Source organism: Schistocerca gregaria, chromosome 1 (assembly GCF_023897955.1).
Source record: "Schistocerca gregaria isolate iqSchGreg1 chromosome 1, iqSchGreg1.2, whole genome shotgun sequence".
NCBI classification, from domain to species: Eukaryota; Metazoa; Arthropoda; class Insecta; order Orthoptera; family Acrididae; genus Schistocerca; species Schistocerca gregaria.
Genome location: NC_064920.1, coordinates 897,648,328 through 897,663,839, shown reverse-complemented (window position 1 = coordinate 897,663,839; position 15,512 = coordinate 897,648,328). Strand labels below are relative to the sequence as shown.

At 39.1% G+C, this 15,512-nt stretch overlaps 1 pseudogene; it reads left to right on the top strand.

Moving 5' to 3' along the window:
• Positions 1-15,111: 15,111 nt before the first annotated feature.
• On the top strand, positions 15,112-15,283 carry LOC126286177 (U2 spliceosomal RNA; annotated as a pseudogene).
• Positions 15,284-15,512: the final 229 nt, after the last annotated feature.

Here is a 15,512-nt window from a genome sequence, read left to right as displayed (position 1 = left end):
ATGCACTCAGAACAGAATGGATGCCATGAAAGAGAGGACCATGCAGTCATGGAAACTGTCAGAGCCACATGGAAATGTTTCACAAAAGCTTTGGGCTGAGATAGTGAACACTGCAACCTACACCATGAACTGAACAAGGCCTTCCAGTATTCCAGGAGCATCTCCACATGAACTGTGGTATGGCAAGGAGCCAAACTGAAATATTTGTGGGCAGTAGGCCCTATCTGCTACACTCATATTCAGGTATTATCTTACAAAATTCCTACAGTCACCTTTCTTGAAATTAATTGCTTGAATGGACCTGCTACACAATGCCACTACCCTGTGCCTTGACCTTCTTCATCTTCTGCAGAGGCGTGGCTGCTGGATGAGTACTCTGATCTATTAAAGCTACTAAATGATGTAAACTGTTTTAAACAACTCTTCTGTAATGTATTCACAGTATCTTATCTATATAGTTACTTTTATGATTCTAAGTTGCACAGATTGTTAATATTTCATAGCTAAGAACAATGGATAATATGTATATGTTCTGCTTTGATGTCAGTGATTGAATGACAGTTCTCAGATCTCCTTCACTTGTTCAGACATTGCTATACTTGCCTGTGCCTTTTTCTCTGTGATTTCCAAGGCACCTCCAACCTGCAACTAAAAAGCAGAAGCAGGTGGAGACGTGAACCCCCTGTCGCACCATGTCAATGTCCTGAGCTGACAGTTTTCACGCCCCATCTGCACGTATACATATTAAACAAAAGCACGCACAGTAAAATGTTCCATAGCCAAAACTACCTCAGCAATGTTTTGGGTTTCCACAAACATCTTTAATTGGGCTAAGTGGTTAGTAGTGGAATAAGTTATTCCCTGGAGTAAACATGTTACACCACAACTTACAGTCCAAATTTATCAGTTTTCTTGGTTCTGATTACAGAATCTGCTTTGTCATAATTTAGTGCCAAGTTTGAAATAATCAGTGTACTGAAATAAATCTGTTTTCACATTAAAATTTTATGAAATATGTGCTGTAAACAATTGAATAATTACATTCATAGAAACATGATTTCAGTGTTTTGACAAAGAGTACCATCATTTTTGCTACTGCTTTTTTGTCCGCCCCAATAGCTGAGTGGTCAGTGTGGCGGTCTGTCACACCAAGGGGCCCGGGATTGATTCCCGGTTGGGTCGGAGATTTTCTCTGCTCAGGTACTAGGTGTTATGTTGTCCTCTTTACCAATTCATCATCACCAGTGGAAGGCAAAGGGAAACCACCACTGGAATCACTTCCCTAGACGCTCATGCAGTGGACCTCTCTTACGAGGCTTCCTCCATGACAAGACATCCATAAGGCAGAACACAGTTTTTTTGTATCCTGTTCTCACAAATAATTGTCTCAATGTTTATTTACATTTGGGCTAATGTAATTGGAATTTACAGTGCAACATTGCATAATCTGATTAAATCTGCATATAGAGCACCTAATTTCATCAAAAGCTTATCAACTTTTGTAAAAATAGTAAATGTAGAACTAAACAATTAAAAGATTAATATGCTAATAATGTCACATAATTTGTATTGCAATTTCCAATGTGTGTCATCAATCTGTTTATTATGTACTGCCCCATTCTGCTACATTACAAGTTGATGTGGATTTGCTTTCTGGGTTTTTATGTTCTACCGCAGGGACAGAGAATTGATTCTTGTGAATTTGAGACACATACAGTAAAGCTGCCAAAGTAGTTCTGTGCCACTTTCCTGCAACTGCTGCTCCAATATTTATTGCACATTTTCTGATTGTTTCTATTACATTGCATCAGCACCAACTGACTAGAACCTCTGCCTCTAGTTTTTGTTTGTTGTTACTCTTGTTGTACATAGAATGGTAGGGCCACTCCCCTACACTTTGCATGCATGTCTGTTTATCTTTCTTAAGATGTTCCTGGTGCTGTGAGTATATTTGCTTTGAATGTTTATATGACAAGTACCACAGTTTAATTGTTCAAAAGAAACAGAGGTCATAGGATGAGTGAAAGAGCCATTCTAAAGTGAACAGGATTAATTTTTTAATTCTTTTCTAATGCAAGTCATTTGAGGAATTTATTAACCTACCTTGTTTTTCCTTATTGATTTACATACATTGTTAACTCTCCTATTACTACCAAATACAAATGTCTAAAAAACTGCAGGACCCATGTAGGAATTAAACATGGATTCTGTGCTCCTGAGTGAAATGGATCAGTCACTATGCAGCACACAATATGTTGAAGGATGTTTACCTTACAGGCAGATATACGGCAATCACAAAAGAGTCTTTCCTCAACTACTAGGAAAATATGCATTTGTGGATAATACTAACAGTGGACACATTTGTCTCATTAACCCTATTGTGGGAATCCAACTATAGAGAGCAATAGGGGTACAGACAGTGTGGCATAAGGAGGTTTGTTTAAGTCCAAGAAGTGTGCACAGATTGCTGAGTGGTAAAGGCGACTGCTTGCAATAAGCAGGAAATCCATGTCCAACACAAATTTTCATGTCACCAGTAGGTGATATATTTTTACCAATTACAACTTATGTCAAAGAAATTTACAACTGGCAAATAAATTTTGCAACATTGTTGTAGGATTTTATATTTAAACTCAAGAAGCTCAGTATGGAAGCAGATCCAGAGGGCATGGGAGGGGAGTGTTAGCCTGCTTTCTTAGTACTATACTACCTACAGTACAATTTTGATTACTTAGCCTTACTTAATCCATTCAAGCAGTTATGCATTAAAATTTTTAATTTCTATACAAAGCTGTTTGGATGACAAGTTTTTAATTTATGTTCCACTAATTCTAGATGCAGCCTCATCACGACCCATGATGAGGTCGCATGTGGTACTTGGGGTATGAGTGTGCAGTTTGTGAGTGCACACCCATACCGCTGTACACATAATCCTTTGGTGTATGGTTTGTTGAACTAAACACAACATATTGAGCTGTCGTGTGGTTTTTACTTGTTATTATGGCATCTTTTCATTTGTTCTCATCAAATTTTGAAAAAAAAATGTTGTTAAAATGTAAACGAGATCATTGTTCATCTTCTTTAGTGAAAAGAAAGACAGAAGAGCTTGAATTGGGTGGAAATGAAACAATATTACCTGGGAACAATGTCAGTGACTTACCATTGTAGACTCAAAGTTCATGAGGTACATCCTTCTGGTTATATTGTATGCATTTAAATGAAATTCACATAAACACAATTAGTCAAGTTTATGATGACTTCATGAGTTCATTGATCTTTTGACCAGTGTGGTGTGGATGACTGTGGACAGGAATCTGGGCACTTGATCCTCCCTGTCTGCTCTATGAGGGACAATGTGAAGTAATAGTTAATGATCCTCCCTGCCTGCTCTACAAGGGACAGTGTGAAGTAATAGTTAACATAAATAATGTAACATAAAATCAATCAGTGAGTTTCTTCTGTTTTTAATTCTTTCTAAGTAGCTTCATTTACACACCTGCATTATCTACCTGAAATCTGTCAGTAATCTCTTAAAGGTTAAAGTAACAATAAAGACAACTGTTACTATGGAACAATTTTTGGAATCATGAAAAGAATTAGCTATTTCATACATTTTGGTCAAGCACCAAGTGGTTACAATCAAACTGATGGTGTTCCGAGTGTGCCGTGTGAGCTGTGTGCATCATAGGATGCTGAAATGTTGTAGATATGGTCATTAATGTGCTTACTCATGGTGTATGCTGAAAAAAAGATAATTCACATTTCTACTACCAGTTGAAAATATGGCACCATAAACAGTCAGAATGTGGTGTGGACACAGGAAAAGGGGAGGAATGACCAAACACATGATAATGGTAGTTCTGGCACATATTATTAGGATATAGTCACAAGTTATAACATATGTTCAGTATGGTCTCCCAACTTAGCAACATGCTGCATCCATAACACAGAATGGTTGACAGTTGCCCACAGCATGTCTGGCGTAATCAAAGCAATATGTTATTGTATGCTATCCTTCAAATCAGGAAGAGTCCAGATACATCTCTAATAGACACAATCTTTCAGATGTCTCCACAACCAGAAGTCACTTAGATTTAGTTGGGGGATCTGGGAGGCCACATATCTTTAAATTGCCCAGAGATGATGCAGTCATACTAATTGCTTCTCAAAATAAATCTTTCACCTGGTAAGCAACATGTGGTGTCACTTCATCTTGCATGAAAATAGTGGTGTGAACACAGTTGCTTTCTTGCAAAGCTGGAATAACGTGTTGCACAAGGAGGACTTTACACTGTGCAGATCTCACTGTACACCTAACAGACACATGAGGTGTCATCTCCTTGAAGGAACACACTTCAAGAAGAAAGAACTTTCTGAAACCACAGCATACAGTCATATAAGCTGAGTGCAATGGATGTTCCTGCTTGACATGTGGCAGAGTAGAACCCCATTTGCCACAGTTCTGTGCATTCACAGCACTGTGCAGAGTAAAATGTGCCTCATCTGTCCAAAGAATATTCCCCAGCCACATATCATCCATTTCCATGCATGCCAAAAAATGAAGGACAAAGTCTTAGGACTTCATTTGGTGCATGTACTGAATCTTGTAGGGATACCTACATAAAATACACTGCAAAATCTTTTTAACTATTGAACAAGAGTGAAACTATTCCTGTGATACAGTTTGAGCACAGGCTGCAAAATTTGAGGCATGTGCTACATTGTCAGCTACAGCAACTTCATCAACAACTGTGATGGGAATGGACCACCTTTCTCTCCCTACTATGCCATCTAATTCACATATTTCTTCAAATTTCTTGATCATATTCTTTGCCCCATTTATTGACATGGGACCTCTTTGCAGCTGTTTCTGTTGGCAATATTCCTGCAACACAGTGCTGCTATTGCTGCCTTTCTGAAAAAACAACTTTACCAGCGCTGCATGGACTTTCTTATCAATAGACAATGCATTTCATACAGAAAACTTCAACCTTCTTAACGCTTTACACCGACAGTCATGTCACAAGAGAAATCAACACACATCGCCATATGAGAAAGCGCCGTACTTTCAACTGGTGGCAGGAAGTGGAAATATTATTTTTTTCATCATGCTTTAAGAGTGGACAGATTAATGAACATACCTACGGTATTTCAGCATCCTGAGATGTATAGAGCCTCCACTGCAGCACTCAGAACACCATCAGTTTGCTTATAACCATCCGGTAGGTTAGCAAGTATGTAACTTTTATAGGGATTAGTTGATTTTTTTGTGATTTTGAATTTGGCACCTTAATAAAAGAAACTGATTGATGAGTATTATTCTAACCCCTCGGAGGATTATTGGCCATTGTTAAACAAACATGTAGAGTTGTTCTGAAACCACACTATCACTGAATGCCTTGTGTACTCTCAGCTTTCCTTTGCTTTGTGTTGTGCATTGAATGTTGCTTGTCTCATATACTGAAATGAGTGAAGATGCCACTCTAGGTCCATCACTAGGTTTGAGTACGTCCCGTGACCTCTAAAAGGAAAGGGAGATTCGTAGTATGAAGTGGTGCTTGTAAAATAATGCTTAATGGGCTCGTGTGATGCAAGGTGGAAAAGAAAAGCAAAAAGCTGCTACACCCTATCACTCAGGCCCGTAAGAGAGCTGTCACTTACACCAGCAAAAATGTACCACCCCTAGACAGGATTAAAAAGTATGCAAGCTCTCATCCAGTTGAATATCCTGGTACTTCAGGAAAAAAGGTCAGTGTTAGTTCTAATTTGTGCCATAGAAGTGTAAAGCTGTTTATATTCGACAATGCTCCCAACTAAGTAGTTGCTAGGTTCAAATTACTTTATGTATATTTTGTTTCACTTAGGAAGAGATGCAGTGATATTCAATAAGAAATCAATGACTTAATTAAATTAGTTATAAGGAATACCATTGTGAAGTTTCACACACAACAGAAAGTAGTTCTTAGTGTGGCAAAACTTTTTCCATTCCTGTGTGAGAAGATAAATTGGAGATGGGGCAGTACCTCATTAATAATTTTATTTCAGTTGATGGGACTCATGTGGAAATCCATACAGAGCAAATGAAATCTTTTGCTAGAACATGGTGATATTGTTCTTTGGTGATCTCATTTCCTTGCACACACGAAGAGCATTAGGGAATCTCAACAAAATATGTTTATCTTGATGACTCGTGGATTATCAGCAGTCTGACGTGTGGCAAATGTTGGTAGAGGCCACAAGATGTGCTAGGAGTTATGGCATGGGAAAGTGCCTCCACAAGGATGATAATGCATGTGTTGCTCAAAAAATGGGTTTGTGTAGTAAGCACAGATAAAAGTTCTGGGCAAAATTGATGCAAGGAGATTATCATGGCCAAATGATCTATGAGTATTTCGAGAAGTGGTTTTCAGAGATGGTGCTCCCAATCTTCAGCCGAAGTCTGTCGTTGTTATGGGCAATGCATTGTATCACTGTAGGCAGGTGGGCAAAACACCATCAATATACTATCCAAGGGTGATGATGGTAAAATGGCTACGAAAAAGGAAAGCTAAATGCAACGACATCATGACAAAGCTTGAACTGAATGCTCTTGTGAAGGCAAATAAAGCTACTGAAAATGCATATGTAGTAGCCGTACTGGATAAGAGTGCAGGCCACACCGTGGTTCCCCTGCTGCCGTAGATGTGCAACCTGAATGCAACAGAATTTGCGTGGACAAAAATTAAGTGATACATTAGGGAACACAATGTCTCTGGCAACATGTCTGCAGCCAATCTCAAGAAACTGACAATGGTGCCTTCAATTCTGTCACTCCAAATAACTGGTAAAGGTACTGCAGAAAAGTGCAATAGGAGGGGAATGACTACAGGAGGCCTGATGGCATAATGGAAATCGCTGTTGACGCATTATAAAACCTGCTAATGACTCTAGGGAGGACTCATCTAATACAGACACAGCAGAAAATGAGAGCTCATCCTGCATGGACACAGTTGATAATGAGTCTTCGTGTACCAACACCATAGAGAGTGACTGTGAAAGTAACTAAAATAAATTGTCAAACTGTTTCACGCAGTATGTAAATGTTGTATTTATTTAATTACATTGGTTTTACATCAAAAATTATGTTTATCTGTAATATCTTGTCATTTCTGATAAATTTGTAGCAATACATTGTAATGGGACATCCTTTTCTAATATAACCTTTGTTTTTATAGAAATAACCTATACCATGTATACTATAGATTGTTATATAGGTGAACATTATATCTGCTGTTTCACCGAATGAAATTCAAATGATTTTCTATATGATGCATTATGTTTCAGGCTAAATTATGTAAAAAGAAATCAATTTGCTAGTACTCTGTACATACAGTTAAAATCACTCTTCTTTTAAAAATATTTGAAAGTATGAAGTATCCAGCATATTTAAAATTCATATTATTAATTGCACAATCTAACACAAATTATTAAATTTATTTCTGCATTTATCTACAGAATAATGTTATAACTTGGTGACGATTCTTCTTTTGTCAAGAAAGTTTGTAAACTCTTTCACTTCGTAAACTTTTTGGAATATTGTGAGTACCACAGAATGTAAGTAGTAAAGGGCATGTCTCTGATGAAACTGGTTCGATTTTTATATTGTGCCATAACACTGTGAATTTGAGTCCTGAAGTGGAAATTGTAAAGACGGTGGGATGTGGAAAAATGTGACAAAGAATAAAATTCAAGAGTATTACAGGCAAATCTTCAACAGTTATTTAGTCATCTGGAACTAGTGATGTGTGGGAGGATAAGATTACAACACGTCTTTACTGGTTTCAACGGTCATTGTCACCATGTTTCAGATTTACTTTTGCTGAAGCACGAAACATGAGTGTAGGCTGGCTGCCCTGTGAGAGGGAGACAGGTCTTCTGCACCTCTCTTCTCCCCTCTACCAGCCATACTCCTCTACATCTACATCTACATTCATACTCCGCAAGCCACCCAACGGTGCACGGCGGAGGGCACTTTACGTGCCACTGTCATTACCTCCCTTTCCAGTTCCAGTCGCGTATGGTTCGCGGGAAGAACGACTGTCTGAAAGCCTCCATGCACACTCTAATCTCTCTAATTTTACATTCGTGATCTCCTCAGGAGGTATAAGTAGGGGGAAGCAATATATTCGATACCTCATCCAGAAACACACCCTCTCGAATCCTGGCGAGCAAGCTGCACCGCGATGCAGAGCGCCTCTCTTGCAGAGTCTGCCACTTGAGTTTGCTAAACATCTCCGTAACGCTATCACGGTTACCAAATAACCCTGTGATGAAACGCGCCGCTCTTCTTTGGATCTTCTCTATCTCCTCCGTCAACCAGATCTGGTACGGATCCCACACTGATGAGCAATACTCAAGTATAGGTCGAACAAGTGTTTTGTAACCCACCTCCTTTGTTGATGGACTACATTTTCTGAGGACTCTCCCAGTGAATCTCAACCTGGTACCCACCTTACCAACAATTAATTTTATATGATCATTCCACTTCAAATCGTTCCGCAAGCATACTCCCAGATATTTTACAGAAGTAACTGCCACCAGTGTTTGTTCCGCTATCATATAATCATACAATAAAGGATCCTTCTTTCTATGTATTTGCAATACATTACATTTGTCTATGTTAAGGGTCAGTTGCCACTCCCTGCACCAAGTGCCTATCAGCTGCAGATCTTCCTGCATTTCGCTACAATTTTCTAATGCTGCAACTTCTCTGTATACTACAGCATCATCCGCGAAAAGCCGCATGGAACTTCTGACACAATCTACTAGGTCTTTTATATAAATTGTGGAAAGCAATGGTCCCATAACACTCCCCTGTGGCACGCCAGAGGTTACTTTTACATCTTTAGACGTCTCTCCATTGATAATAAGATGATGTGTTCTGTTTGCTAAAAACTCTTCAATTCAGCCACAGAGCTGGTCTGATATTCTGTAGGCTCTTACTTTGTTTATAAGGCGACAGTGCGCAACTGTATCAAACGCCTTCCAGAAGTCAAGGAAAATAGCATCTACCTGGGAGGCTGAATCGAATATTTTCTGGGTCTCATGAACAAATAAAGTGAGTTGTGTCTCACATGATTGCTGTTTCCGGAATCCATGTTGATACCTACAGAGTAGATTCTGGGTTTCCAAAAATGACATGATACTCGAGCAAAAAACATGTTCTAAAATTCTACAACAGATCAACGTCAGAGATATAGGTCTATAGTTTTGCGCATCTGCTCGACGACCCTTCTTGAAGACTGGGACTACCTGTGCTCTTTTCCAATCATTTGGAACCTTCCATTCCTCTAGAGACTTGCGGTATGCGGCTGTTAGAAGGGGGGCAAGTTCTTTCGCATACTCTGTGTAGAATCGAATTGGTATCCTGTCAGGTACAGTGGACTTTCCTCTGTTGAGTGATTCCACTTGCTTTTCTATTCCTTGTACACTTATTTTGATGTCAGATATTTTTTCGTTTGTGCGAGGATTTAGAGAAGGAACTGCAGTGCGGTCTTCCTCTGTGAAACAGCTTTGGAAAAAGGTGTTTAGTATTTCAGCTTTACACTTGTCATCCTCTGTTTCAATGCCATCATCATCCCGGAGTGTCTGGATATGCTGTTTTGAGCCACTTCTGATTTAACGTAAGACCAGAAGTTCCTAGGATTTTCTGTCAAGTCAGTACATAGAATTTTACTTTCGAATTCACTGAACGCTTCACGCATAGCCCTCCTTACGCTAACTTTGACATAGTTTAGCTTCTGTTTCTCTGAGAGGTTTTGGCTGCGCTTAAACTTGGAGTGAAGCTCTCTTTGCTTTCACAGTAGTTTCCTAACATTGTTGTTGTACCACAGTGGGTTTTTCCTGTCCCTCACAGTTTTACTTGGCATGTACCTCTCTAAAACGCATTTTACGATTGCTTTGAACTTTTTCCATAAACACTCAACATTGTCAGTATTGGAACAGAAATTTTCATTTTGATCTGTTAGGTAGTCTGAAATCTGCCTTCTATTACTCTTGCTCAACAGACAGACCTTCCTCCCTTTTTTCATATTCCTATTAACTTCCATATTCAGGGATGCTGCAACAGCCTTATGATCACTGATTCCCTATTCTGCACATAGAGAGTCGAAAAGTTCGGGTCTGTTTGTTATCAGTAGGTCCAAGATGTTATCTTCATGAGTCGGTTCTCTGTTTAATTGCTCGAGGTAATTTTCGGATAGTGCACTCAGTATAATGTCACTTGATGCTTTGTCCCTACCACCCGTCCTAAACATCTGAGTGTCCTCGTTTGTCTATGTGCGGCTGACTGCCACAATACAGTGTTTGAGTAATACTACTACTACTACTACTACTACTACTACTAGTGTTGGCTCAAAAAATGGGCTTGTGTAACAAGCAGAGATAAAGTTCTGGGCAAAATTGGCGCAAGGAGATTATCATGGCCAAATTAGCTCTGACTATTTTGAGAAGTGGTTTTCAAAGATGGTACTCCCAATCTTCCACCTATAATAATAATAATAATAATAATGACACTAGCTTTTATTTACAGACAAACTGCTATATTGGACTGTTGTGTATTGTTACTTGTAAAACAAAGTTAACTTGATGACCCTTCTTCTTCCTGAATCTTTCAACGACATAGTCACCTATGTGACTCAGCTTTCAAGTATTCGCAATACTGGTATTTCATTGGAAGTACTAGCAAGAGCTGATAAGCAATCTTGGTCCACACTGTTCCACAAATAAGTTTTTTCACATTTATGACAAGAAAAACTCCTTCTCACTGAAGCACTTGTTGTAGGAATGGTGGCAATTAGACAAAATAGTTAGAAAACTTTTGGGAGAATTTGATCTGTTTTTTCATTCTCATTTTTTTTAATTTTTTTTTTTATTTTTTTATACCGTCTCCCAAACTGACACAGTGAAATGTTACTTTACGCCGGGAGGAAAAATGCAGTCTCCAGTTCTACATGCAACTGCAAGTGACTGTAGGATGCACCATATGTTTGTAGTAATGAATCCATATCGTTTACTGGGAAACACCCATGAACTGACCAGTATCATCTAGTTTAAGGACAAGCAGTTTAACACAATATGAAAATCTTGTTTCCAGTTTTGTTATGATACTATCCAATAGCATGAAGTATATCTGTTTGTATTCTGACATCAATGTACTGTCAGTGTATTTATCCATAATTTCAGCTCTATTCATGTAAGTTTCGGTTTGACAATTAGTTGAGTGTTTCGTGGAATTTAAAAAGTTGGTCACCTTATCTTCATCCTTAAGTTTTTCATGTAAACTATGCATTCTGAGACAGCATTGTTGCAAAGCTATGCATCATGGTTTTTTTCTGAATAATGTTGAAAAGCAGTTCAGTCTTTAAACATGCTTTTGAAAAAAAAAAAAAAAAAAAAAAGTCAAAGTCTAGGAGGGTACTCATTGCACTAGAGTGTGGACTGTCAATTATTTCATTTACAACCTCAATTAGCCCAATTCTGCTTTTGTGAATGGCAGATATTATTCTTGTATTACAGTTCCATCTCGTTTGTCTGCTGCAAGGTATGCGTTTATCACTAGTACTGTGGAGAATTGCTGTGCATTTGAAGGACTGGTAGAAGAAAGCGGGTATACTGTGAAGGGTGGACAAAAAATCCTTAATGGTTTTATACAAGAACAGCTCTGTGCAAAAATAAGTTTAAATGATGTGCAAAACAGTGAGTAAAAATGCAAGCCATTTAAGTCTGTGGCCAGAATGGGAGCATGATCATAGGTTTGGGCGGCCAGTTTGTTCTTCATATCATAATTCTGAAACACACCTCACAGCACAAGCTCCATCTTGGCTAACATGGAAAAACAAAAGCTCTTAAATGTCACCAATGGAGTCCACTAGTCTCTCAAAAATAAGAAATTATGACCTGTCTGTTGCTTCGTCCACAATGCAAGCAATAAAATAATGTTCTATCCAAACTTGAATGTACAAGGGTTGGAACTTTAATAGTAACAACTATTTATTTGCAGCTTGTATAAAACAGATACATGTTTCATGACCTTCAAAATAGTCCCCAGCATTGTATATAACCAACTGCCAGCGGTGTGGATGTTGTAGGATACTCTTAGCAGTGCCAGTTGTGTTGACAGTTTGAGTGGCATGGTCTATTGCCTGACAAATTTGTAGCAGTTCTGAAGTGAATGCTGTGAGGTGTTTCCTTCAATTTAGAAATCGAGTTGAACCCACGAGGGCTTAAGTCAGGTAGGTGGTATAGCACTTAGCAGCCCAATCAGTCAAACAAATCAGTAACAGCTTGCTCTGTACGTGCTTGAGCATTGTCCTGCAAAGTGATGGTCAGGTCCTGCAGAAAGTGTCATCACTATGCTGTTCATTTTTGGAACACTACCTATGACCAGCTGTCATGTTGAACAACCTTTGGATATGTCAGTGCATGCATCCAAACCTGTCAGACATTCAATTCATCACTCAAATACAGAAGCACATGATGCTAAGGAATACTACATCTAAAATTGAACATTTAATACAGAAACACACTTTTTACTTGATGCACCAATTCTTTCTTTTCAGTTGTATTCTTTTGAGCTTGAGAGTAATGTCATCTTGTGTTTTGGTCCAGAATGAATGTATTCTTTCTTTTCATTGATTTTGTTCTGGGACAGTTCAGGTGTCACTTTTTAAGAGTACAGCACTCTCCAATTCTCAACCTGTTCACCCATATACCAAGTGCCATCAACAGCTGTGACTTGCCTCATCCTCTCTCATTATCAGGAGAGATACCTATTTGGAAGGAGCTTTGGTGGGACTGAGAATATCCCCAAACAGCAGCAGAGGCGCAACAAGAGACAAATGAGTTTTTCTCAAATATAAACTTATTTATAAAATTTTGCTACATAACTGGTATCCACTTGAGTATTGGGGCAAAGGGTTTTCTGGCACATTTTTGATATGAAATTAATATTATGCTAATTAGTTATATTGATGAATTAAATGTCCTCTCCCCCACTCCTTAACCTATTTCTATGCTAATTGATTCATGACCCCATGGGGATTGATTTATGCCCCTCTAGGGATAATCTGTCCTTCTGACAATTACCCACCCTCTCCCTCCCCCAATTCTTCCTCCACCCCTCTGGGAAAAGGGAAACATTTCAGTCACCCCCCCCCCCCCCACCCCCCAGTTCAGTTCAGAGCCCCTATACCTCTCTCCTGGGAAATCCACCAGTCCTCCCCTCCCTCACTCACCCCCCCCCCCCCCTCCTCCCTATTTCATGTAGAAATTGGTGGGAAAGAGAATCAGTCTTTCCGAAATTAAAATCTATTAACATATTGTTCAATTCAGTTTGCATATGCTTTATTTAATCAGTTTGCAGTAGACAAAGTTCCTCCCTGGTGGGAAATAGCTCAGTTGTGGTACCTCCACTCTTATGATGTCGCCTCACATCCTATTGGTGGATACTAGTAAAGTTATGTCAAAATTCTCACTGTATCAACTCCACACCACTGGTTCTCCAGAAATATCAAGGGACTTTTGATTGACATGTTTGGCAGGAAATATCTCATCAAATTAATTGATTGTTTGTGGGAAAAACACTTGTCATGTATCCAATATCTTGTATGCACCAATGCATGATTACACAAACACCCTTCTCCACTACCACAGACAACATGTGGCAAATAAAACATTCGGATTGTGTCTTTGCACTGACCACAGGACTAATGTCCTGGGGACCGAGCTAGCCAGGACATTGCATCATCACACACCCAAGCCCTGGCTCCTTTGTCGTAATCACCATGCGCAACCACCGCCAGCCGAGACAGGACTGGAGGTCTGCTTGTGCATCTGCTCCTCTCAAGTGGCTACTTCCTGCTGAACAAAGCATCAGGTGGTAGCAATCCTTTCATATTTGATACCTGGAGAATGCTTACCAAACCACCACTGCTATCTCTCAAGTGGCTACTTCCAGTTTGTGTGTGAACCAACGTCTCAAAACATGCAGATGGAAAATTTTTATTCCTCCTCAGAACACTGTCTCCCTATTGGCTAATGCTGGAGACAAAGGGAGCTCAAACAATTGCAATATCAAAAATGGTGAGAAATAGCCCGTTTGCATTATTCTATCAAATTAGTTATTTAACAATTTATGAGAGTCAAATAGAGCACTTAAAACTCTCATCACCACGATACAAAAATTCTTCTATGAAAAAAAAAATGAAAAAAAGAAAATCAGCATTTGCGAATTATGTACAAACATTATGCAAATCAAGTAATTAAATTTTCACCACAAATAGATCAAAGCATTAAATATGTGATATCCTGTATCCACCAACATTTGAGAATACCATAATGTTTCTATAGAATATATCTGGTGAGAAAATCCTTCCAATTGTACATACTTGTGGTCACTAAGTGTGTGCCGTCTACCAGCTACCAGAAAACTGACGCTGCACCTGCCATGCCAACAGTTGCGAGCTCACGTCCAGGTATCCACATAATGCCTGTTCCAGAGGCTCACAGATTGGAGAGAGTGTCATCGTGGCTGCCCAGCCATCAACCGATCAATTGATATGAGGGGGAATAATCGTCCAGAGCAAACACTTGCCTTATTGAATCTTCAACACACATGTTTGCTCTTGTTGCCACTCTACCAATATACTGACCAGTTCCCTATTAAGCCATCTGGAGGGGGCCACCACTGGGACTTGACCCTGCTGCTGTGGGAAAGAACTGACAGGTGAAAGTATTCTTTGTACCTATCACTCATATGAGACAAAGCCGTAGCTTCCAGTCAGCCACTGGCTGCAGATACTGCAAGGCAAACAGGTGCGGCTTGGACTTATAGTTCTAATTGTAGTTTCACCCTGACACAGATACCCTTGTTTAAAAAATCCACTTTACCCAATCTGAAATGGGGATGTTGTTGTCCATATACCACAAATTTCTCACACAAAATGTAGATTCCTGCCTTTTATATGGGTTAATTTTGAAGACAGAAGAAACTGGACCATACATGAGTTTCCACATCACTGAAGTATCATTACTTCTTGTGAAAATCCAGTAGAACAGAATTATATAGCCTATATTTCCTCTAAGTATTTTCTCTTTGGTAAAAAAATCTGTTCTTATCAGCTTAATATCTGTTATATCCTGCATCACAGGTTTAGAACATTAAACTGATTTTTGACTCAAGTGCTAAGAGTGTGCTGTACTATCAGAGTAATACTATGTATCACTTTATTACTATGACCATCTATTGCTTTGCAGATGAGAAACTGAAATTTTGTTAAAAGATCACATTGCATTACTACTCCACCTCATGAGTCTCAGCCTCACTTCCATCAGCTCAACAGCATGTCATTGACATCAAATTGACTAACTATTTAATTATACTGGTCATGAGAGCCCCTTTGCATGGTGAGTAATTCCTTTTCTTGCAATCGGATTACACTTGCCAGGTAACTCACATGCGAATCTCTGGAGGT